Below are 23,933 nucleotides of genomic sequence, written 5' to 3' on the forward strand. Positions count from 1 at the left end.
AATTTTGGACTCAGAGACCACCTGGAGGCATGTATCTTTTGTGTTCCTGTTTTTTGGTTTCATTTTCAGAATTTTAACTGAGATACAAAAATAGTTTCAGCTATCCTCATTTGAAGGTAATTTCACCTCTCCATCTTTCCATAAATATTCAATAATGGTGGATGAAAACATAGAAAAACATCATAGATCTGAAATTAAACCATAGCATATGCTTCAGAAGGTTGGTGCTACCAGTACATACTGGGATAGTCTTTGTCACCTCAGACCCTTGGTTCTCTGAGCAACCACTGAGCTTCCCATCAAGAGTGACATCTTGTGGGGATACCTGGGTGGCCCAGTTGGTTAAGCATCTGCCTTCAGCTCAGGTCATGATCCCCGGGGTCCCAGGATCCATAGGGTCCCAGGATCCAGTCTGGCTCCCTGCTCAGTGGGGAGTCTAATTCTCCTTCTCTCTCTGACCCTCCTACCTGCTTGTGCTCTCTCTCTCTCACTCTGTCTTTCTAAAATAAATAGTGTAAAAAGAAAAAAATCTAAAAAAAAAATGTGACCTCTTGTGCATCCTACTGTCAAAGTAGAAATTCTCATAGTTCATCTACACGTGTTTCCGGAGTAGATAGATTTCACACACTTATCATCTGCCTGCCTTTGTAAACTCTTTTTGCTGCAATAATAAATAATTTGTTTTCAAACCATTTTTCTAGCTTCAATTTCCTAATCACCTAGGGTAGTGAAAACAGAAAAAACAATTGCAAAGAATATAAAAGCATGCAAAACGATCAATGTAAAGATTCATATTTTTATAATTCTATATTCAATAATATGAGTAGAAAGTGAATATGGAAAACTCATAATAGGCCAATTTTAGAAAAGCATTCAGTAATAATCAGTTGTTGAATTTTGTTAACAATTACTATTGTCAGGATATAATTCCTTCAGCAGATGTTTTGCTCATCAAAAGCATTGTAGCCCTGGTATATAATTAGCAACCCCATTTTTATACTTCTTATTTTTAATAGGTCTACACTTAATATTTAACTTATCTTATTGAAAAAATTCCATGCATATATTCCATCAGTATTGACATTTTTAAAATCATGTCTAAGGTAATACCAACAATACTCACTACATTTCATTTTATATCTATTCGAATTTCTCTCTTTTTCTTTGTTGCTTTTTTCTCCTCGTTCTTTTGTCCTCCTCCCTTTGTTTTTTTTTTAATAAAGTGGGTTATTTTTGTTTGTTTTTGTTTTTTTTGTTTTTTTTTTGGTTAAAGATTTGTTTATTTGAGAGAGAAAGAGAGAGCATGAGACATGAGAGGAGGGGCAGAGAGGAAGAGAGAGAATCTCAAGCAGACTTTCCACTGAGCGCAGAGCCCAAGGTTCTCAAGCCCTGGAGATCATGGCATGAGCCTGTCAGGAGTCAGTCGCTTAATCAACTGAGCCACCTACGTGCCCCATTCCCTTTTTGTTTTTAATTTTACATATATCTTTTAGGATATAACATCTTTTAGCTCGCTGTTTGATTTTCCCCACATTTCCTTTCCCTTTTCCCATCAGTAAACTTGAGATTTTCTTTGGCTTTCTTTGCTTTCAGGAAACACATATTTAAGAGTTGATTAGTTTTCTCACTTCATTTTCCTTTCTGTCCTCCTTTCCTTCCTTCCTTTCCTTCTTTCTTTCTCTCTTTCTTCTTTTCTTTTTAGAGAATTTATTTATTATTTGACAGAGAGAGACACAGCAAGAGAGAGAGCATAAGCAGGGGGAGTGGGAGAGGGAGAAGCCACCTTCCTGCTGAGCAGGGAGTCTGATATGGGGCTTGATCTCAGGACCCTGGGATCATGACCTGAGCTGAAGGCAGCCGCTTAACTCCTGAGCCACCCAGGTGCCCCCTGTCCTCCTTTTCTGCTTAATCACACAATGTTTCTCCACTCACACATATATACATTTTTTCCTCATGGGATCCTAGGTCTACTCCCCCCACCCTTTTTTTTTTCTTTTGGCATGTAACCTCTTAATTTGAATGACCAACTTTTTTTGTCTTTATGCACTGTTTTTAATTTTTTTCTTACTTCTAATTTCTGAATTTGAGGCAGAAAGTCATGACAGGAGAACAGATGGGGTAGACTTGAGTCACCTGAGTTTTGACCTAGAACTAGAGAGAATACAAGTGTTGGTTTTGGGTCTGGATCTGGATCAGGACAGTCCAACAAGTGGTGGACCAAGACAACATATCCTGGTGAATCATATGATTGCAGCAAAGTCCTATATATTGACTAGTGCATAGTAGACACCTAGTAAATTGTAACCATTATTCTTTTTGATGGATTTTTCACAGTCAAACTTCATAAATTCAGCATTGAAGTATAGTAAGATGAGTTAATTGTTAGATTTGGGTGTTAGAGTCCCTTTATATTCTTAAGGAGTGTGTTTAGTTTTGCAAGAAACCATCAAACTGTCTTCCTAAGAGTCCCTTCCATTTTGCATTCCCACCAGTAAGTTCCTGTTCCTGCGCACCTTCCTTGCATTTGGTGTTGTCATTGTTCCAGATGGTGGCCATTCTAATAAGTGTGTAGTGGTATCTCGTCACTGTTTTATCTTGTATTTCTCTGATAACATACAATGTGGAATATCTTTTCCTATGCCTACTTGCCATCTTTATATCTTTTTTGGTGAAGTGTCTGTTAGGGTATTTGGCCCATTTTTAATCAAGTAGTTTATTTTCTTTTTCTTTTTTTTTTTAACTACACTGGAATTATTTTTTATTTATTTTTATTTTTTTGCATATATCTTTTTTTTAAACTTTTTAATAAATATATAATGTATTATTAGCCCCAGGGGTACAGGTCTATGAATCACCAGGTTTATACACTTCACAGCACTCATCATAGCACATACCTTCCCCGAAGTTCATAACCCAACCACCCTCTCCCTACCCCCTTCCCCTGCCCCCACCCCACCACGCCGCAACCCTCAGTTTTTTTTGTGAGATTAAAGAGTCTCTTATGGTTTGTCTCCCTCCCAATCCCATCTTGTTTCATTTATTCAAGTAGTTTATTTTCTTACTGTTGAGTTTTAAGAGGTGTTTTGTTTTGTTTTTGTTTTTGTATACTTTAGATAAGAATTCCTTATGAGATGTGTCATTTGCACATACTTTTTCCCAGTCTGTGACTTATCTTCTCATTCTCCTGGTATTGTCCTTTGCAGAGCAAATGTTCATTTTAATGAAATTCAACTTCTCAATTATTTATTGCATGGATCATGCCTTTGGTGCTATGTTTAAAAGTTATCACTGTATCCATTTAGGTTTTCCCCTGTGTCATCTGATGGTAGGTTTATGGTTTTGTGTTTGACATTTATGTCTGGGATCCATATTCAGTTAATTTTTCTGAAGGGGCAAGGTCTTTATATAGATTTTCTTTTTTTTTTTTTTCTTTTGCAATTGGATGTACAGTTGTTTCCACACCATTTGTTGAAGAGACTATCTTTGCTCTATTGTATTATCTCTGCTCCTTTGTCAAAGATTAGTTGTCTATATTTATGTGGTTCTATTTCTGATCTGTTTTGTTCCTTTATTTATCTATCTTTTGTGAATGCCACACTGTCTTGATTACTATAACTTTATAGTAAATCTTAAAGTTGGGTGGTGTAAGGCCTTCAGCTTTGTTCTTCTCCTTCAATATTATGTTGGCTATTAAGGAACTTTTTTCTCCTTGTATAAAGTTTAGAATTGTTTTACCAATATTCATAAATAACCTTGTGGGATTTTGATTGTCCTGAATCTCTTTGGATCTCTTCAGATTGTTGGCAAGAACTGGCCAAAAGTCTTCCTATATATGAACATGGAATCTCTCTCCATTTTTTTAATTCTTTGGTTTTGTTCATCAGATTTTTGTAGTTTTCCTCATACAGATTATATTTTCCTCATATAGATTATATTTTGTTGGTTTTATACCTAAGTATTTCATTTTTTAAGTGCTGTTGTACATCATACTGTGTTTTTTTTTTTTAAAGATTTTATTTATTTGACAGAGAGAGAGATCACAAGTAGAGAGAGAGAGAGAGGAGGACGCAGTCTCCCTGCCTAGCAGAGAGCCCAATGTGGGACTCGATCCCAGAACCCTGAGATCAGAACCTGAGCCAAAGGCAGAGGCTTAACCCACTGAGCCACCCAGGCAGCCCCTCAAACTGTGTTTTTAATCACAAATTCAACTTGCTCATTACTGGTATATGGGGAAGTGATTGACTTGTATATTATTAACCTTGTATCTGACAACTTTCCTACAATCACTTACTAGCTCCTGGAAAAAAAAAATTAATTTTCTTTTCTTTTTTTTTTTTTAAGATTTTATTTATTTGACAGACAGAGATCACAAGTAGGCAGAGAGGCAGGCAGAGAGAGAGAGAGAGAGAAGGAAGCAGGCTCCCTGCTGAGCAGGGAGCCCAATGCGGGGCTGGATCCCAGGACCCTGAGATCATGACCTGAGCCGAAGGCAGAAGCTTTAACCCACTGAGGCACTCAGGTGCCCCTTTTAAAATTTTTCTACATGGTTGATCATGTCATTTGTGAGCAAACACAGTTTTATTTGTATTTTCTTCCAGCCTGTATACCTTGTATTCTCTTTTTTTTACTGCGTTAGCTGGTACTTCCAGGACAATGTTGGAAAGGAGTTATGAGAGGAGATATCCTTGCCTTATACCTGATCTTAGAAAGCTTTGAGTTTCTCACTCTTAGCTATACTCAAAGAGCTATACTCTTTGAGTATTCTCAATCTTAGCTATACATTTTTTTGTAGATGTTTATTGTCAAGTTGGGATATTTCTCCTCTATTAATTTGCTGAGAATTTTTATCATCAGTGGATATTGTAAGGGCCTGGTTGGCCAGAGGGAGCCATTTCATTGTGGGCTTGGGTTGTTGACCCTGCCCTTCCAGGAGAAACTTGCTTGCAGGCCCCGGATATGGGGGCGGGCCAGCCTGGATGGAGACATCCAATCAGTGGGGTGTGCAAATATATTTGCTGTGGTGAACTGGAATTCAATTGGCCACCCCTATTGCTGACTGAGCATGACTGTGCAGTTTTCCCTGTGTGTTGCAATCTCATTGACCACCTGTGTGTGGGCCCGGCTCAACCACCTCTATAGAGGTTAGTCTGTGAGGCAGGGGAGGAGTAGTGATACCAACAGGGTCGTTGGGAGCATCGGGGTTGTCGGGAGCGTCATGAGTGTCGCCAGGGAGCGGCCTTGCCAGGAAGGGGAATCGTCGGGGAAGGGGAATTGTTGGGTAAGGGGAATCAGAATTGTTGGGTAAGGGGAATCGTCGGGGTCAGTGTCCTGGTCCTTGTCGCCTCTTTGTAAGAGACAGTCCCGACTGGTCACTTTGATTTTCAATGCTTGGCATGAAATAAAGCTTTGCTTGACTTTCACTTTGTGTCAGTCTCGTTCCTTTGATCATGGACCCAACAGATAATGGGTTTTGTCTTAGACTTTTCTGTATCTATGTACATGTTCATTTGATAATTTCTTTAGCCTGTTGATATGATGGATTCTGTTAATTAATTTTTTCATGTTGAATCAGTCTTGCATACTTGAGATAAATCTCATTTTGTTAGGGTTTGTAATTCATTTTATGACCCTTAACTTTTAATACCTTCTTAATGTCCACATGGGCTGATGAGTTATGGATCTTAGGTTTTGTCTTTGGGTTGTTTGCTTCTGTATTTGGTTTTGAATTTACAAAAAGAGTAATTTGAACTGGATTATTCTCAAGACTCATTTTAACTGTAAAACTCAATTGTACAACTATCTTAATTCATTTTGACCTGTCTTTATTGTTATCTTGTTTTAATTTAATATACCACATCTCACCATCTTCAAATTATGGGGGGAAAAAAAACTCTCTTAACTTGGCATCATGGTGAATTTTGAATGATAATGTTGTACATGAGTTAATAAGTATAATTCAATAGCTCATAGCATTTTCCAAGGACAGTGGAAACATAACTCCATCCACATTAACAAACTCAAAGACCAGCTAAAAGTTTTCAGCATCAAGATTTTCTTGTTTCACAGCAAGTAGCCCATGAAACTGTCTTAATTCTGCAATTGTTAATCAATCATTTTCATAATCAAAATCAAATATGTGACAAATTATGGATTACTTTTCCATTTGTATGTTCCACCTTCCCCTTCACCCAAGAATGTGCACTCCATGAAAGAAGGAATTGTTTTTCTGTTTTTCTTACTTCTTTATCCTCAGCATTTAGACTTACTGGCATATAGTAGATGCTCATAAATGTTAGTTGAATAAAAAATGTGTTTAAAAATATAGTCAATTACAGAATTATAGTTTAAGACTCTATATAGGTAATGATGTAGCAATCGAAAAATTTCACCGAAATAGCTATGCTATAACCTTCCCCCTCTTTCCTGCCCAACGTAATAACATATTATAAAAACCAGAATTTATAATTTACTTTTAAAAATAATTTATTGCAATTGAATTTGATTCCTAGTAAAACAGTATTCCTGACTTGGGGCACAATTATCCTTAGTCATTTGCAAAGAATAAGGTGGACACTCTTCATAAAAATCTTTAGTTCTGGGGTGCCTGGGTGGCTCAGTGGGTTAAAGCCTCTGCCTTTGGCTCAGGTCATGATCCCAGGGTCCTGGGATCGAGCCCCACATCAGGCTCTCGGCTCCACAGAGAGCCTGCTTCCTCCTCTCTCTCCCTGCCTGCCTCTCTTGCCTACTTGTAATCTCTGTCTGTCAAATAAATAAATAAAATCTTAAAAAAAAAATCTTCAGTTCTCCTATTCCTTTTTTGGCAGCAGGTACCAAGCATCAGTGCTTACAGGAAGGGAGATGTCCCTCATCCTAACACTTTAGGGTTATTTCCTTGTTTTGGCTTGTGTTCCACAGACAGATGACAGTGTTCAGACAATTATTGAGATAGCTCAGGTAATAAACCTGCTTTTGCTAAAAGATCTGTTCTAGTGCAAATGGAAAACAGTTGTTTACTACTAGATAATGGTTTTTGTTGGCATGATTGAAATCACCATTTAACCATATAGGGTGGAGGGCGGAACGGAAGCCCCAAATAATGTTTCTTGGCTGATAGATACATGTCTCCTTTCAATCTCTTATCCTTTTAGTCTCTAATTTCCACTGCAATATCCATGTACAGAGTCCCACATTAGATCAATGTTTTGAGTTCTACCATCTGTATCATTGTTACTCAATGATAGAGTTGGAGTTACTTTAGAGAAAATTTTAACAGTAATGGTCCCATTCTAAGCCATGCCCCAAATATAAAGAAACAAGTAACAAATTCCGTCAATTATACAATGTTCTTCGAGGATTTGATGACCTTTCAAATTGCCATCCCGATCTATGATTTTATTTTGTAAATATTTTTCAATGGTAGAGCTGATAATTTTTCATAACAAATAAGAATAATGTGTTTTTATATGACACATAGCACCCGTGAAGCTCATTCAGTGGCTATCTGTGGTGTCGGCAGCTGTGAGAGCTTTCAGGATTTGGGAATGTGGATAGAATGGCTCCACAGCGGAGTTTCTCATGGAAGCCTCCTGAGTACTATTTATAAGGCACAGTAGGTTTACACAGTGCTGACAGAGGCCCAGAAAAGATGAGTTTCAGCTTGAGATTGTCAGTCTGTAAGAAATCAGAAACCAGGGCCGTGCACTAAACCATTGCAAATGCAAACAAAAATAGTGGGTTGGAGAAGAATTCTGCCAAAAGGCACAAATCACTGTGCTTTTATCCTCTGATTAGACAGATAATAACAGTGAATTATAATAAGACTACTCCAGAATCTGAGTCAGTAATCAGAGTTTTCATGGAGTTGTGATACTTTATAAACACACTTAGAGACTAGGGATTTCAAATATAGGATTTTCCCCATTTTGCTTTTTGCTTTTTTATCAGAATAAGAGGTGAAATCTTTCATGTAAGAACCATCTTGATAATCTACAAGAACAAAGTAATGATTATATCTTTCTATGAAAGACAAATAGAAAGCAATCGATTTATCAGTATTGAGTAGCACACAATAGAGAAGACTTTCTTGATGTTTTTCTCTGCCATTTTGAGCCAAATCCCTTTTACAACTAAATTCCAAGCTGTTTTTATTTAAATCCATGATAGACAGGAGAGAGCAAGAACCCAAACATTACATGTAAAGTCTGTGCACACCAGTTAGTGATGAATCATTGGTAATAGACTGCATACGTAAGTCTCAGCTATTAAGTCATTACTCTGGCTACCATTTTATTTCCCATAATAATTTATTTTGCAATATTCCCTGGAGAAAAATCTTACCTGTTCTGTTAGGATTATCAGTCAAACTTAGTAGATATGTCTATAACAGCTCTTGAGGATATGCAACTCAAAAAGCAATACATCCAGCTTTGTTTTATAAAAGCTTCTGATTACTTCAGTCACACTTAACAGGCCTTGGAATATGGGCACGTGCTTTTTGTAAAGTTAAATATGACGCAGTTGTTCACAAAGTTGGACATCCCTGATTCTTCACATTTAATTACAATTGTTTCCTTCCATTAAAAAGAATTATATGTATAGGGGACTTTTACAGATTGACATGAGGGGTTCGTGACTGTTTGTTATGGGGCTTGCAACCCAGACATACTATAATGGGATATCATCTGCACTTGCCAAGTTGTATTATATGATTTAACTAGAGCTATGGGAAAAGGATTTGAGTGCTTCTTTTTCCCTGGTGAAGAATTTAACTAAAATTCCTGTAACCTTGGCCAATCAGGCATCATGTATTCTGATAATGGAAGTGCAGTGACTCAATGTTCCACTTAAAGACAGCATTAAAAATCTCCTTGTCAGGAAATTTCACATGGCTGGAGAGAAGGGTCCTTGACGTTGAATGGAAGGGAAATTTTTTCTGATGCAGTTTGGAAACCAAGTTACAGATGAATGCAGCCATGGTGTCACTAGGAGTTTGCCAGAAGCACTATGTACTTGACTTAGTTGTTCCTTGTTATCCTCAGAAGGAGATGGGGAATTTGACTACATCAAAAGTGCTTTTGAAATGATGTACATCATTTCTTCATGCAGACTTGTTGAATTGTTAAGAAAATAATGGGTTTTTTTTGAGGAAATACAGTTCTTGTGCTTTGAGCCACTCACTGAAAAGGACAAATGAAGCTTGAAGAAAAAAATAGTGGATGAAGGCAGAACAGATAGAACTCGAGAATTCTGAGACTTTAGTCCCAAAGGAGTAGAACTTTCTCTCTGTTCTAAAGAGTTGATCAGAGCCCAGACAAGATAAATCTATTTTTTGAATAAGCTCTGCTTTTCTTTAAGTCTCCCCAACAAGTGGACCATGGTGATTGAGAAATCATATAATCATATGTATGTCTGAATTGTCGATGAGATAGTAATTGATTGATTCAGGTTACTATTTGAAGTACTAAGAAAATAGAAGTATCATTAAAATTATAATTTAATTGAAAATGCAGAAAACTGTTGTCTTCCCTATATCATATACCAGGTACCCAAATGATTTGGGTATCAGTAGAATTAACCCATAATGGGTATATCTGAAGAATTTAAAGTTTCAGCTCTTGCTCTTAAATCATGTTTTAAAGTAACAGTTCTTTCTGAGTAATGTGGAAGTCCTGAGTACATTCAACAAATATTTCCAGCTCATCACTTACTCGGCACATCCTTCCTGGCCCTCCTATCGGGAAATGAACATGGGAACAGTCCTGGCCCGTGAGCTGTGAGGAAGAATGATATATGTTACTTCTTGGACTCATTGTCTGCTGGCTACTACAGGGTTTTCTTCTGATTGTTGATCCAGCGTTTTCTTTCTTTCAGGCATCATACCCAATCATGGCTGGTTTCTGCTTGGCTCTAAAATATGAAATGTGTACAACAGAATCCTCACTCACCTAAATAGACATGTAGCAGAAATTGAGAGTAAACTTCATCAGTCTGAGCCACTGAGACCCTCCAGTTGTTTAACTAGTCACCACCTGGCCAATCCTGAAATGAGTCAAAGATGAGTTTTTTAAAACATTTTTTTAAATTGTCTTGAAAAATGGAGGCAAAAATTAGCAAGCTTTATGAATGTCAAAGTTAGTAGGAATCCCAGTATTACATAGCCCATCTAGTAGCCTGGCAATTTAGTTCTCTTGAATCTTTTTATGATGACTTAATTGTTCTTGAGAGAATCAGGTCAACAATGTTGTTTAATTCCTATAAGGAAAGTATCTTACCAATATTTCAGATTTAATATAGATAGATAAGAGGTATATATATTTAGTGAAATTGACAGTGCTTGCTAACAGATTGGAGGTAGAGGCAAGTGTCAACTCCCTGGTTTTTGGTTGAATGACTGGATTGATGGCATTGCCTTTCCCTGAGATAGTGAACACTGGCAGAGAATCAGTGTTGTGAATGAAGACAGTAAGTTCACTTTGGGACATGTAGACTTTGAATCTCCTCTGAGACATCAAAGAACAGATGTCAAGATGCAAATTAGACAGAAAATTCTGGACCTCAAGGAAGATATGTGGACTTGATATACATTGGTGAAAGTTTCACCTATCAGTTAACTTAAGTCATGCATATGACCGAGAGGGTTTAGGAAGAAAGAATGGTATGAGGAGAGGCTTTAGGGCAGAAAGTTGAAGCTTATTAATGTTTATTATACAAACCAAATGCTTACAATGTCGATACTGAAGGAGTGGTACAGAGGGATGTAGAAGTGAAATCAGGGGAGTATTGCATCATAAATGCCAAAGGAATTCTCTTAAGAATTCATCCATTATGTTGCTGGTACTCAAAATTCAAGTAAAAGGAGGACTGTAAGATTTAGCAAGGTTGAGATCACTTCACTTGAGTAAGAGCTGCTTCAGTGGAGCCTAAAACTGAGGCACCATTTTCTTTAAAAACGAAACAAAACAAAACAAATCAGGGCATGCTAAATAGATTTATTTCTTATTTCTAAGTCCTTGGTTTGTTTGCTGCTTTTTATTTTTTTCTAGACAAAATGATGCAGAAAACACATTTGATAAAACGTGGGCAGTGCTTAATTAACATCTTAAAAACACTGTGATAGTGGAATAGCATATAGTGGATGAAACACTTCTGTGCACATTAACTCGTAAGAACCCTAGGGTCCCATTTTCATGAACACCGTTCTAGAATCTGTAAATGTACACCTCTTCCATTGCCTAAATCATTTACAGTGTCACATGGTCTCAGTACTTCACTTACAAATTGGAACAGTTCTGGGAAATAGCAGTTTAAATTGTGTAATTACATACGAAGTTTTATTCACAGAGTTTATTAATGAAAGATTGAAATACACATACTTTTTTTAAAAGATTTTATTTATTTATTTGACAGACAGAAATCACAATTAGGCAGAGAGTCAAGCAGAGAGAGAAGGTGAGGAAGCAGGCTCCCTGCGGAGCAGGGCTCCATCCCAGGACCCTGGCATCATGACCTGAGCTGAAGGCAGAGGCTTTAACCCACTGAGCCACCCAGGCGCCCCCACATACTTTCTTTTAATGAAGAACTATTTTAGTGTTAATTTACTGTGTAAACGGTGTGTGTAAGTCACCCGGGTAACTCCGTTGGGAGAGCGTGAGACTCAAATGGAGTGTATTGATAGTAAAACTGAGCATATGCAGGAGGATTAAGACAAGCTCTTCCAATGGTAGTTATTCCACATTTAGCCCCATTCATAAAGAGACCAGGCAGGATGTCTAGCTGAGCTTCACCTGTTTGGACAAAAATCTCTCTAGAAACTCATGAAGGGCAGTTGCGCACTTCTGGCTCTCCAGCTTAGACATCTACAATTAAAGGCGGTGCATGTGCTATCTCTTCAAGCATCTTTAAAAATAGGTTTTAAAAGTTAAGATTAAATGGGTAACAGGTTTCAAAGCTACTCTCTCATTTTGAACTAATGCAGATGGCAGGTATGAAGTCATTTCACAAAATAATGTTAATCACTCTCCTTGATACAACATTTAGGCAGACCAAGGAAGAGCAAAGGAAAAGAATAACTCATCTGATAGTTGAGGAGTATATGGTGTAACTTTAAGATTAGTAGATAGTTTAAGTTCCACTTCACTAACTTATATCTCAAGCGAGAGAGTACTATGTATTATGTTGAAAAGCACTGAAGGTTGAACTTTCATTTATTCCTTAGGGTCTATTTTTAAAATTTTAAAAAATTGGCCAAATATTTACGATAGTAATGAGATCTAATTCATAGCTCTGTTTGTTCAATCATATTTGAATTCATACGAGTGTCTCTTTCAAATATTTATTTGCTTATTGCTCATTATCATCATTGGAAAAAAAAATTCTGTCCCTCAAAACCAACTCTAATTTTACTAAAAGAAAACCTCTTTTGATTTATGTGGGGGCATATGCCGATTTTAATTATAGAGAGAAATTTTATCTAACAGCAACTGGACATTAACCTTCGCATCTTAAAATAAATGTCTTGGAAAACAATTCAATCAGCTCATATTATCTTTACATCAATAAAACAGTCAGAGTATATTTAATAGTGGTAATCCAAAAAAGGTTACAGAACTATTAAATAGCCTAGAATCAGTGGCTTATTAAAATTACATAGGTAAAAGATCAGATACTCAAATCTCCAAATTTTTTGGTGGGGGGGCCTTTGAAAATTTGAATATCCAAGGGTCAGAGCCTTTCAAGAATCAATGAAAAATTCTCAGTATAGAATAGATCAGGGGAGTGCCTAAGAAAAGATATTCTTAAAAACATGCCAATTATCTTTTGGCCTCCAGGCAAACACATGGCATTCTCATAAGGAGAATGAGACGGTGAAGTTTTGGACTATATGAATTTAGTGTCTCTTCCCATCTGGGTATAGTCTGCTTCAATTATTGTCAGCAATTGCCCACTCTATTCCGAACCCACCAAAACTAAAGAATAAGGAAACAACACGCATTCGGGTAATTTCAATTCAATTTTGGTATGGTGAATACGCTCAAGAACTATGTAACACAATCTTAAAATTGTCAAGGAAAACCTTTTTTTCCCTTTCCTTTGTTCATTTTAGAGAGAGAATATGTACAGGGGAGAGGCAGAGAGAAAGTTGAACAAACTCTGTGCTGAGTGAGAAGTCTGATGGGGGCTTGATCTCATGACCTGAGACTCTACCTGAGTTGAAATCAAAGTCAGACACTTAATACACGGTGCCATCCAGTTGCCCCAAACCTTTTTTTTTTTTTAAATTGAATTAACTTTGGTGTAGCCTTGGTTTCAGTATCTTCATTGTCACCAAACCTCATATAAGTAGTAAAGTCAAGACTTCATACAAATAATGTCTATGATGACAGATAACTATGCCAAAAGATTAAAAAAAAAATACCTCCCTGAGGCAAACATGTCACTGTGATTGCAGCTGTGTGGAAATGACTGGCTGTATTATTGTGCTTATATGTTTTCATAGGCAAATGTTAAGTTGATTCTAATTACTTTTGTTGGTTGGTTGGTGGGTTTCAGTAGGGGTAAAGCAATGCTAGAAAATAGTGAGGAAAGTCAATGTCATGGGATAGCATAATATTTGTCATCTATTTTTTCTGTTCAGATTTGTTTGAGAGAGAGAGAGTGTGTATGTACACAAATTGTGGGGGGAGGAGCAAAGGGAGAGAGAGACTCTGGAGCAGATCCCATGGATAGGGTTTGGGCTGAACGAGGAGCCCAATGTGGGCTCAGGACCGTGAGATCATGACTGAGATGAAACCAAGGGTGGGATACTCAACTGACTGAGGCACCCAGTTGCTCCAGTATTTGTCATCTTTTAATTTTCTTTTTTGTGAGAAATGAATGAAATCATTTTGTTCTGTGGACCCAAAAGGGATAGCTACCCTCTGTATTTCTTAATATAATTTGTTGTTTATTGTATTCTGGAAGAGCTTCTTTCTGGGCTTAACTTTGCTATTGCCCAGTGATAAATATATATTTTAGTGTAAAGCAAGGAAAATACTCAATATAACAATAGGGCAATACAGGGGTGCCTGGGTGGCTCAGTGGGTTAAAGCCTCTGCCTTCGGCTCGGGTCATGATCCCAGGATCTTGGGATTGAGCCCCGCATCAGGCTCTCTGCTCAGCAGGGAGCCTGCTTCCTCCTCTCTCTCTCTGCCTGCCTCTCTGCCTACTTGTGATCTCTGTCTGTCAGATAAAATAAATAAAATCTTTAAAAAAAAATTAAATTATAAAAAAAAAAACAATAGGGCAATACATCTGAATGGGCATGGTTCTCCAATAACTCCCCCAAATTTGATATGAACAATTGTAATGTAAAAAAATCCTCATTTTGGGCCACCTGGGTGGTTCAGTATCTGCCTTCATGATCTCAGGGTTCTGGATGGAGCCCAGTGTCCAGCTCCCTGCTTAGAGGGGAGTCTGCTTGTCCTTTTCCGTCTGCTTCTAGCTACTGCTCACGCTTTCTTTCTCTTTCTCTCTCTCTCGTGTGCACACTCTCTCAAATGAACAGACCTGGAAAAAATAACAACTCCTTATTTTGTGATAAATACATGCCAGATAAATGTGAAGATTAAGAAAAGCAGGTCATGTTAGTATCACACATGGTAAAAGTAAGGAAAAATGGTTTAAATGATACAGAATCAAATTACACTGAAAATAACTGACCTGAAAATACATGTCATAGATTTTATTAAATCTACGGCAGCAGTAAGTCACAAAACAAAAACAATAAGAAGTGAAGTCACCTATTAACAGAAAAAAAAAATGAAAATTCTAGTCTGCCACTATGAGTCCTAGTAGATACCATGGACCCAGTAGTGATAATAGCTGCCATTTATTTGGAGCAAAGTTTTATAGTCTTTGATATTTCGCATTGTTTTGTGCCATTTTATAAATTAGAAAATTGAGGTTCAAAGAATTAAGTAACTTGCTTGGATTAATAATAAGTTTTAAGTACTAGAGCTTGAATTTGCACAAAATCCCCATGACTACAGAGTATTACACTCATGAATAAAGCTCTTAATTATTTGAAGACATACTAAATATAATTAAATATGTATCTATAAATTTTATAATATTGTAGTATTTAACAAATTGAATTTGGGGACTTCTGTTAATTTAGGAGGCATCAAGAAGACAAAAATAAGGATATGGGAGATAAGAGATATACATTTTTAATATGCATCTAAAAGATAGTTATCAAAAGTACTACTTTGAAAATAGAAGATACAACTTCTTCTTAAGTATCCATGAAACATTTTCAAAATTTCATTTTATACCAAGCCACAGGGAATCTTAAACTTACTCTTAATGCAAAATTATTAATAAATTGGAAAACAGAAAAACTTTTATCATTTATGACTAAATTTAAAAGCTGGTTATTTGAGGTGTGTGTGTGCATGTGTGTGTGAGAGAGCGAAATTAATGGCTGATCCAATAAGGAAAAAAAAAATTGAGGGGCTCCTGGGTGGCTCAGTTGGTTAAGCGTACGTACGACTCTTAATTTTGGCTCAGGTCATAATTGCAGGGTCCCGGAATGGAGCCTCATGTGAGGCTCCTGGCTCAGCAGGGCGTCTTCCTGTCTCCCTCCATATCACCTTCTGTATCTCCCCCACTCCATTCACATGTGATCTCTTTCTTTCTTATTTATTTATTTATTTAATTAATTTTATTTATTTATTTATTTATTTATTTATTTTTTAAATTTCTTTTCAGTGTAACAGTATTCATTGTTTTTGCACCACACCCAATGCTCCATGCAATCCGTGCCCTCTCTAATACCCACCACCTGGTTCCCCCAACGTCCCACCCCCCGCCCCTTCAAAACCCTCAGATTGTTTTTCAGAGTCCACAGTCCCTCATGGTTCACCTCCCCTTCCAATTTCCCTCAACTCCCTTCTCCTCTCCATCTCCCCTTGTCCTCCATGATCTCTCTCTTTCTAATATAAGTAAATCTTCCTTAAAAATTTGAAACTCAAATGTAAGCAAAAATGTTTAAAAAGGACAGTCATAGAGAGAAAAAGGAAATGGATTATGAATGAGAAGATTTATCCTCTCTCTGCAAGGAATACTCATAATCAAAGTGTTACTCAAACTAGCCCTGGAAAGGGATATGAAGTCAAAACAGGATAACTGTTAACAATGACGTTGAGAAATCTGTCAGAGAATATCTTCTATAAAAGCACTAGCTTGTGAAGTTACCTCCTCTGAATGCCGTCTGCTCTGGTGTTGTTTTATGGTTGTATGTTTTTCTTTCAATTACCGTTCAATTGTTCTTGTTGTAGTTCACTCAGGGAATCCAAAGCTAGTCCTTGAATGCTAAGTGTGTTTCAGTCCAAGATGTAACAACAACTTAATATTAGAAACTCTTTTGATCTAGAGGTGCCTGGGTGGCTCAGTTGGTTAAAGCATCTGCCTTCACCTCGGGTCATGATCTTAGGGTCCTGGGATTGAGCCCTGAATTGGGCTCTTTGCTCAGCCGGGATCCTGCTTCCCTTCCTCTGCCTCTCTGCCTACTTGTGATCTCTGTCTGTCAAATAAATAAAATCTTTAAAAAAAAACCCGCTATTGATCTAATAAAATTTTTATGTTTAAGGATAGTAATCACATGCCATGCCCTAAATGCAAACTAAATTTGATAAAATAATTTTGTTCTTAAAACTGGAAAAAAAGAAGAAAAACAAAAAATCTTATTGACCCAGCAGTAAGTGGATACATTTCTAAAGTGTTAAAAGAAAGTCTATATGAAATCTAAGGCCAGGAATATGATCAATGTTGCATGCTGAAATATTAGATGGGTCCTAGTAAGGCAGAGTAAATACTAAGGTAAACATGAATATCACTTTTACTTAACATTATTCTGGAATTACTATCCAATATAACTGCATCAGTGGAATAAATGATAAGATAAAAACTGGGAAGAACTTGTAGATGTTATGATGGACAGCATAGACATCGAAGAAGCTCATGTAAAAATTATCACACTTAGTTGGAGTTTGTAAGGATTGCCAAAACAAGTACTTCCCATGGGATAGCTTGGAAACAGAAATTTATTTCCTCACATTTTTGGAGACTAAGAGTCCTAATTCATCTTGTTTGCAGGGTTACTTCTAAGGAAACCTATTTTCTTGGTTTGCAGATAGCTGCCTTCTTCTACTGTCTCCCCAAGATCTTCCCTCCTTATCTGTGTCCTAATCTCCTCTCCTTTTAAGGACAATGGTCATATTGGATTACAGCTCACCATTATGATTTTTTTTAACTTTAATTACTTCCTACAAGGGCTTACCCTCAAATACACTCACATTCTTTTTTTTTTTTTTTTAAGATTTTATTTATTTATTTGACAGAGAGAGAGAGAGATCACAAGGAGGCAGAGAGGCAGGCAGAGAGAGAGGGGGAAGCAGGATCCCCGCTGAGTGGAGAGTCCTTTGTGGGGCTGGATCCCGGGACCCTGAGATCATGACCTGAGCCGAAGGCAGAGTCTTAACTCACTGAGCCACCCAGGCGCCCCTACGCTCACATTCTTAAGTACTGGGGATTAGGATCTCCATATAAGAAGTTTAGGGCACACAGTCCAGCCCGTTAGAGAATTTCACAGATATTTCAGTGAAGTAATAGATGAGAAGATGAGGTACAAATATCAAGCAATAAATGATTGACAATGTAGTGGAAGAAAGGAGACCATACATCATGTCCATCAAATGATGACGGCAGTTTAGGGAGGGTGGTAGAATTGGAACCAGACATCCTGGGTATTTTGAGAGGCAAGCTCAATATCATAAGGCTTAGCAAAGGAACAAAATTTCATTCATTCTGTGGGAAGAAAGTACTCTAAAAAAAAACGAAAACAAAACAAAAACCAGAGTATGTGTTTACTCTTTGGAATGGAGGCTTTTCAAAAAGAAAAAAAATTCTTCATCACATTCCCTAAAATTAACCCATAAACTGATCCAGTGGTTTCAGGTGTCATTTTAAACAATGGCTTTGTAAGTAAAATATATTAGTATTTTATGCAAGTCAAAACCACCCTTAGTTTTGTACTGCTTTTGCTTTCATTGGAGTAAGCCATCCATGAGCTGAAGGAAGGAGGTAGAAGAAATCTAGTAGTATAAAGTGACCTTTAGAATAGTTTAGTATCTTTTGAACCAGAGTACTGAAAAGCAAATGAGTCTTCCCCTTGTTCTATTCTTCTGTATACTGGTGTCTTCTCTTTTATTACCATGCCCTTAAAACTTTGAAGAAAAAGGCATATATTTCTAGACCAGTGACTGGTGAGTGAACTTCATGGAGAATTTTCCACTGGGTAAGCCCCGGGCCTTTTTGTCAGGCTCTCCCTCTTTCTTCTACTTTCCTTCTTTTGCTACAGGGGCTCAGTCTGATTTCTACTTCTCCAACCACTGCCATCACCCACACTTGTCATTCAGGAAACTCTCTGCAGAATTTGGTGGACAGACAAAAACCTGCACAGATGCCCAAACTCAAACCCATCCACGTAACTGCCCTGACGACATTCACTCCAGGACTCTCCATTCAATCTTTCTACTGGTGCAAGTCAGGAAAAGGACCAGAGGGAGTAAAAAATCTTAACATTCTCACATTCCTTAGCTCTGTCTCAGAGTCCATGCCTGCCGTTTTTATTCCAATTTGTTTCCAATGGCATTGGATGGAATTTACCCTGCTTCCAAAACAACTACTATAAGAAGAAAGGAGAACTCTTTCAGGTATCTCCCTTAGTTAACTAAACTATCAGCAAAGTAAGTCAGTCCTGATAAGAGTCTAACGTGGAGCTTTCTTATCCAAAACAAAATAGGTAATTTAACCATAACTGGGTGCTTTATTTAATACTCAAAAAGCATCATCTTATTGAAAAACTATATAAATACACAAAATATATTAATTTTGAAAATTAGTTGTAATGGAAAGCAAGACCACCTCTGAAAATTTAAAATTTGATACTTTTTTTTTTTGAGCATCTGAAATTTTGAAAGGTATTGATTTTGTTTAGGAATATGGCTAAAAGATGTGTGGTTCCACTTATCATGGAGTAAGCACATTGGATTCTATGTAGGTCATGTCTCTCTTCCATATAGAATGTGTGTGACGGCTTCCTGAAGACTTCGAAAACTAAACAAAAGCAGGCAAAATAGGAGAGGAAACCAGACCTTGAAGTGGGATTGATTCTGGTGGTGAGTTTCCTGTTTCTATTTTGTTTGTTTTTGTTTTCGTTTTCTTGCTGTATCTCCCATCCTGGATACAAAAGGAGCATGAATTCTGGAATTGTGCCCTGGGAGCAGACAAAAAGAGTTCTAAAAGGAGCCCTTTCGTTCTGGCCTGGGCATTAAGAAAATAAAGCCTTCTGCAGAGAGCAAATAGGAAAACATTTTCAGTATTTTTTATTTCTCCTGACCCAGCCCCAGAACATCCTCAGTTTTGAAGCTGCAATTCCGTTATGGTAGCAATCACTGTGGCAGCCAGGAACACACCCACAACTCTAAGTAAGGGTGGCTCAGTCGGTTAAGCATCTGCCTTTGGTTCAGGTCATGATCCCAGGGTCCTGAGATCAAGTCCTGCATGGTGTTTGTTGCTCAGCAGGGAGTCTGCTTCTCCCTCTGCCTGCCTTCCCCCCTGCTAGCACTGTCTTTCTCTCTCTGACAAATAAATAAAATCTTAAAACAAACAAAACTCTTAGGGATGAGACTCCACTGCCCAAATCAACTGCCAATTGAAGGGTGGTGGTTCTGCGGTGACAACTTCATCTGTCCTTCCCTCAGTTGGCCTCAGTAGCAGGTGTAGTTACTGGACATTCACATCAGAGCAAAGAAACTAAAGTCCTAGATTTCAAGACAGATGACTAGAAAGGGGCACTTTGAGAGCTAGAGATTATCAGGAAAATTACCACGAAGGGACAAGTCAAGAAAGTAACCCCCAAAATTGATCATGTATGAATTCCTGGGATCACCCCCAAAGTGCATGTTCAAGTGTCTGACCCTCAGCAGGACATCAGAGTGGACCCTGGAGGGGACATGAGGAGAGCAGGGTCAAATAGCACTTTAAAATGTCCAGGATCTGATTCAAAGTTCCTAGGCCACAAAAATGCCGACACTCACAGGGGAAAAGGACAACCCAAAGATGCCAAACCCAAGATAACTCAAATGTTGGAATTATAAGACAAAACCTTTGAGGGAACCATTAAAGCCTTGCTCCAAGAAGGGCCAACACTCTTAAAATTTTAGACAGAAACAGAAGCTGTGGAAAATCTTAAATGTGAAAAATACAATAAACCAAATTAAAAAAAAATGACTAGGTGAGCTCAGTAGTAAAATAGTGATGATTTTGGAAAAATCACTGTCCTCTTTCATTTTTTCTTTTAGCTCTTTGGGTTTCTATTCTGAACAGAGCTAAAACTTTTACCTGAAGATTTCTCATAGTAACTTCTTAGGAAAAGATCTTAAAGCAGAACTGTAGAATGAATGAGTATTGAATTTTATTAGATGATTTTTTTCAGCATCTTTTGAGATGATCAGATGATGTCATTCCCTTTTATACTGTTAACATAGTGAATTACATGGATTGATTGTTGAATGTTGGGCCACCTGTGCATTCCTGGGATACAATTCACTTGTTAGTGTAGTGTTGCCTCCTTTATATATCATTAGACTCAAATTGCTAATATTTATTAGGAGTTTCTGAGTCAGTGTTCATGACGGGTAACGTCCTTGTCAGGCTTGGATGTTAGGTTTACACTAATCATATGAAATCAGCTAACTACTGTTACCTCATCTTGTCTGAGAAAGTAGTGTGAAATTGTGTGGCCATTTAGTTCAAGAGTTTTCTCATGAAAATTCAATTTCATTTAGTTGGGTATTTCGGTTTTGTATTTCCTCTGGTATCAGTTTGTATTAATTGTGTTTTTCAAGGACAATTTTTGTATTTTCTATAGGCTATCCTATTCATTAGCATAAATTATTCATGTTACTCTTATTACTCTTTTAATTAATGATGATCTAATATGTACCCTTTAATACCTGATATTGGCAATTTGCATTTTCACTTGCTTTTATCAGTTCAATTTTGCTACAAGTCTATTAATTTTTTTTAAAGATTTTTTTTATTTATTTATTTATTTATTTATTTGGCAGACAGAGATCACAAGTAGGCAGAGAGGCAGGTGCTGGGGGGAGAGGAACAGGCCACGCATTGAGCAGAGAGCCTGATGTAGGCCTCGATCCCAGGACCCTGAGATCATGACCTGAACTGAAGGCAGGGGCTTAGCCCACTGAGCCACCCAGGCTCAGGTATAGGACACGTATACTAGAGTCTATTAATTTTACTCATCTTCCCAAAAAACTGATTTTTAGCTTTGCTAATATTCTTCTTGTGTGAATTTTTATTTTATTGATTTCTGCTTTTATCATTGTTTTCTTTGTATTTTCTTTGAGATTAATTTTCTCCCTTTGCTTTCTTAGGAGAAACTTAAGCATTTAAGACCATAATTTTTCTTTTAAGCCCTGTTGTAGCTGTATCCTCCATATTTTTATTATCATTCCTTTTGGAATATTTTCTAATTTACCCTCAGATTTTATTTTGACTCATGAGTATTTCAAGAAGCCTGCTATTGAAATTCTAAGTAATGAAAAAAATTTTAAATAATGGACTACATGCGATTTCTAATTTTACTTTATTTTTGTCTGAGAACATTATAACATTTCCACCGTTTGAAATTTATTGACATTTCTTTTTGAGGTATCACATGTGGTCTGACATGATAATTGTTTCAGTGCACTTGAAAATCTAATCTGTAGTTGAATGTGGGCATTTGATAAACATCTTTTAGATCACAGTGATTGATATTGTGATTCAAATAGTCTATATTCTTATATTGTGTCAGTAACTGAAATTTCCACTGTGATGGTACATTTGTCTATCTCTTTAGTATTACCAAATTTTGCTTTATGTACCCTGAAACTCTATTATTTTATAGTGTATGTATACATTAGTGGTTACAATCTTATTAATAATTTACCTTTATGTCATTCCAAAAATTCCCTGTTTATCTCTGATAATATTTATTGGCTTGAAACCTACCTTTTCTCTAATGGAAAATCTCTTCACATGAGATTTCTTATGTTGAGTCAGTGAATAGTATGTCTTTTCCAATCATTTTACCTTCAACTTACTTGTGTCTTTAAAGTGACTTTCTTCTAGAAAAAGCACAATTCTTATTTTTATGTCCATTCAGATGATCTCTGACTTTCCATTTTTTTTTCCTTTTTTTTTTGAGAGGGAGGAAGGAAGGGAGGGACAAAGAACAAGTGGGGAGGAGAGTCAGAGAGAGAGAGAGAGAGAGAGAGAAGCAGACTCTATGCTGAGCAAGGAGCCCGATATGGTGCTCCATCCCAGGACCCTGGAATCATGACCTGAGCCAAAGGCAGAGGCTTTAACCCACTGAGCCACCCAGGCGCCCCTCTGCCTTTGAATTTGAGTACATTTTTCTGTATCACCTTACATAGTTACTGATATACTTTGGTTGGGGTCTCCTCTTTTGAAATTACTTAATACTTGTTCATTCTGGTTTTGCTCTTTAGTTACTTCTTTCCTGCCATCTTTTATTCTGCTTGAATGATTTCTACTATTCCATTTTAATTTTGTTTTACCTCTTTATTTGTTACTGTGCGTATAATGCTGCTCTAGGGTTTATAATATATCTGAGCATCTTGTAATTCTACTTAGAGTAAATATTGTTGCATTTCATTGAAAATGTTAAGAAAGTTGTGACAATATAAAGCATTTCCCCCCTCATGTTTTCCCTTAGGGGGTTTTATCAACCCCAAGCCTCACAATACAGTTCTTGTTTTAAAGAATCAGTGTTGTGCAAAGTAATTAAGATAGTAATATCCACATATTTACTATTGCTGATACTCTATAATTCCTGACTCTAAGTAACTAAAGGGTAGTCATTATAATGTTTTTGTTTTTGTTTTTTTGTGAGGCTTATTCTATATCTGTCAGTTAGTAGTTTATTGCCTGTCAAGTTCAAACCTACCTACTTTCTCATGATCTTGATGTTTTGCTGGACTCCTGTGTACATTTCTTTTTTTTAAATTTAATTTTATTTATTTGACAGAGAGAAAACACAAGCAGGGGTAGCAGCAAGCAGAGGCAGAGGGAGAAGCAGACTCCCCGCTGAGCAGGGAGCCCAATGTGGGACTTGGTCCCAGAATTCTGGTATCATGACCTGAGCTAAAGGCAGATGCTTAACCGACTGAACTACCCAGGTGCTCTGTACTTCCTTCTTTGCCATCTGGCTAAATGTCAGGCTCTGTCAATTTAGGTCTTAAGAGGGATACCACAAGCTGGGATTCCCTTTCTGCTTCAGTGTGTGGCTTACTTCCTCTGCCCTCATGGACCTGCTCTGGCCCATGGCCTCTGGAAAATTTATTTGCTTCAGAACAACTACTTGTTCATATAGCAGCCATACTCTCTCCAGAGAGGTCTGATTCTCAATGTTGGGCTCTTAGAAGTTTATATTTTTTCATAGGTTGGTTGGTTGTTTGGTTGGTTGGTTGGTTCATTCATTCATTCATTCATTCATTCCTGTTATTTCTCAGATGACTTATTTAGCATTTCAAATCTATCTGGTTTTCTCTCGTATACATGTCCTATACCTATCAGACACACTAATGGATCTCCTTCTGTAATGAATTGGGTATAAGTCTCTTCAACTTTTGCATTTGTTTCTGGAGGCCTTTGAGCAAGTTAGTCTTCTGGTGCCTAAATCTTGTTCTCTCTCTCTCTCTCTCTCTCTCTCTCTGTGTGTGTGTGTGTGTGTGTGTGTATGTGTGTTTTGTTTTTTTTCTGTTTTGTTTTTGTTTTTTTTTTAAGGTTTTTAGGTTCACAACCAA

Source organism: Lontra canadensis, unplaced genomic scaffold, assembly GCF_010015895.1.
Source record: "Lontra canadensis isolate GAN:19392208 unplaced genomic scaffold, GSC_riverotter_1.0 scaffold126, whole genome shotgun sequence".
NCBI classification, from domain to species: Eukaryota; Metazoa; Chordata; class Mammalia; order Carnivora; family Mustelidae; genus Lontra; species Lontra canadensis.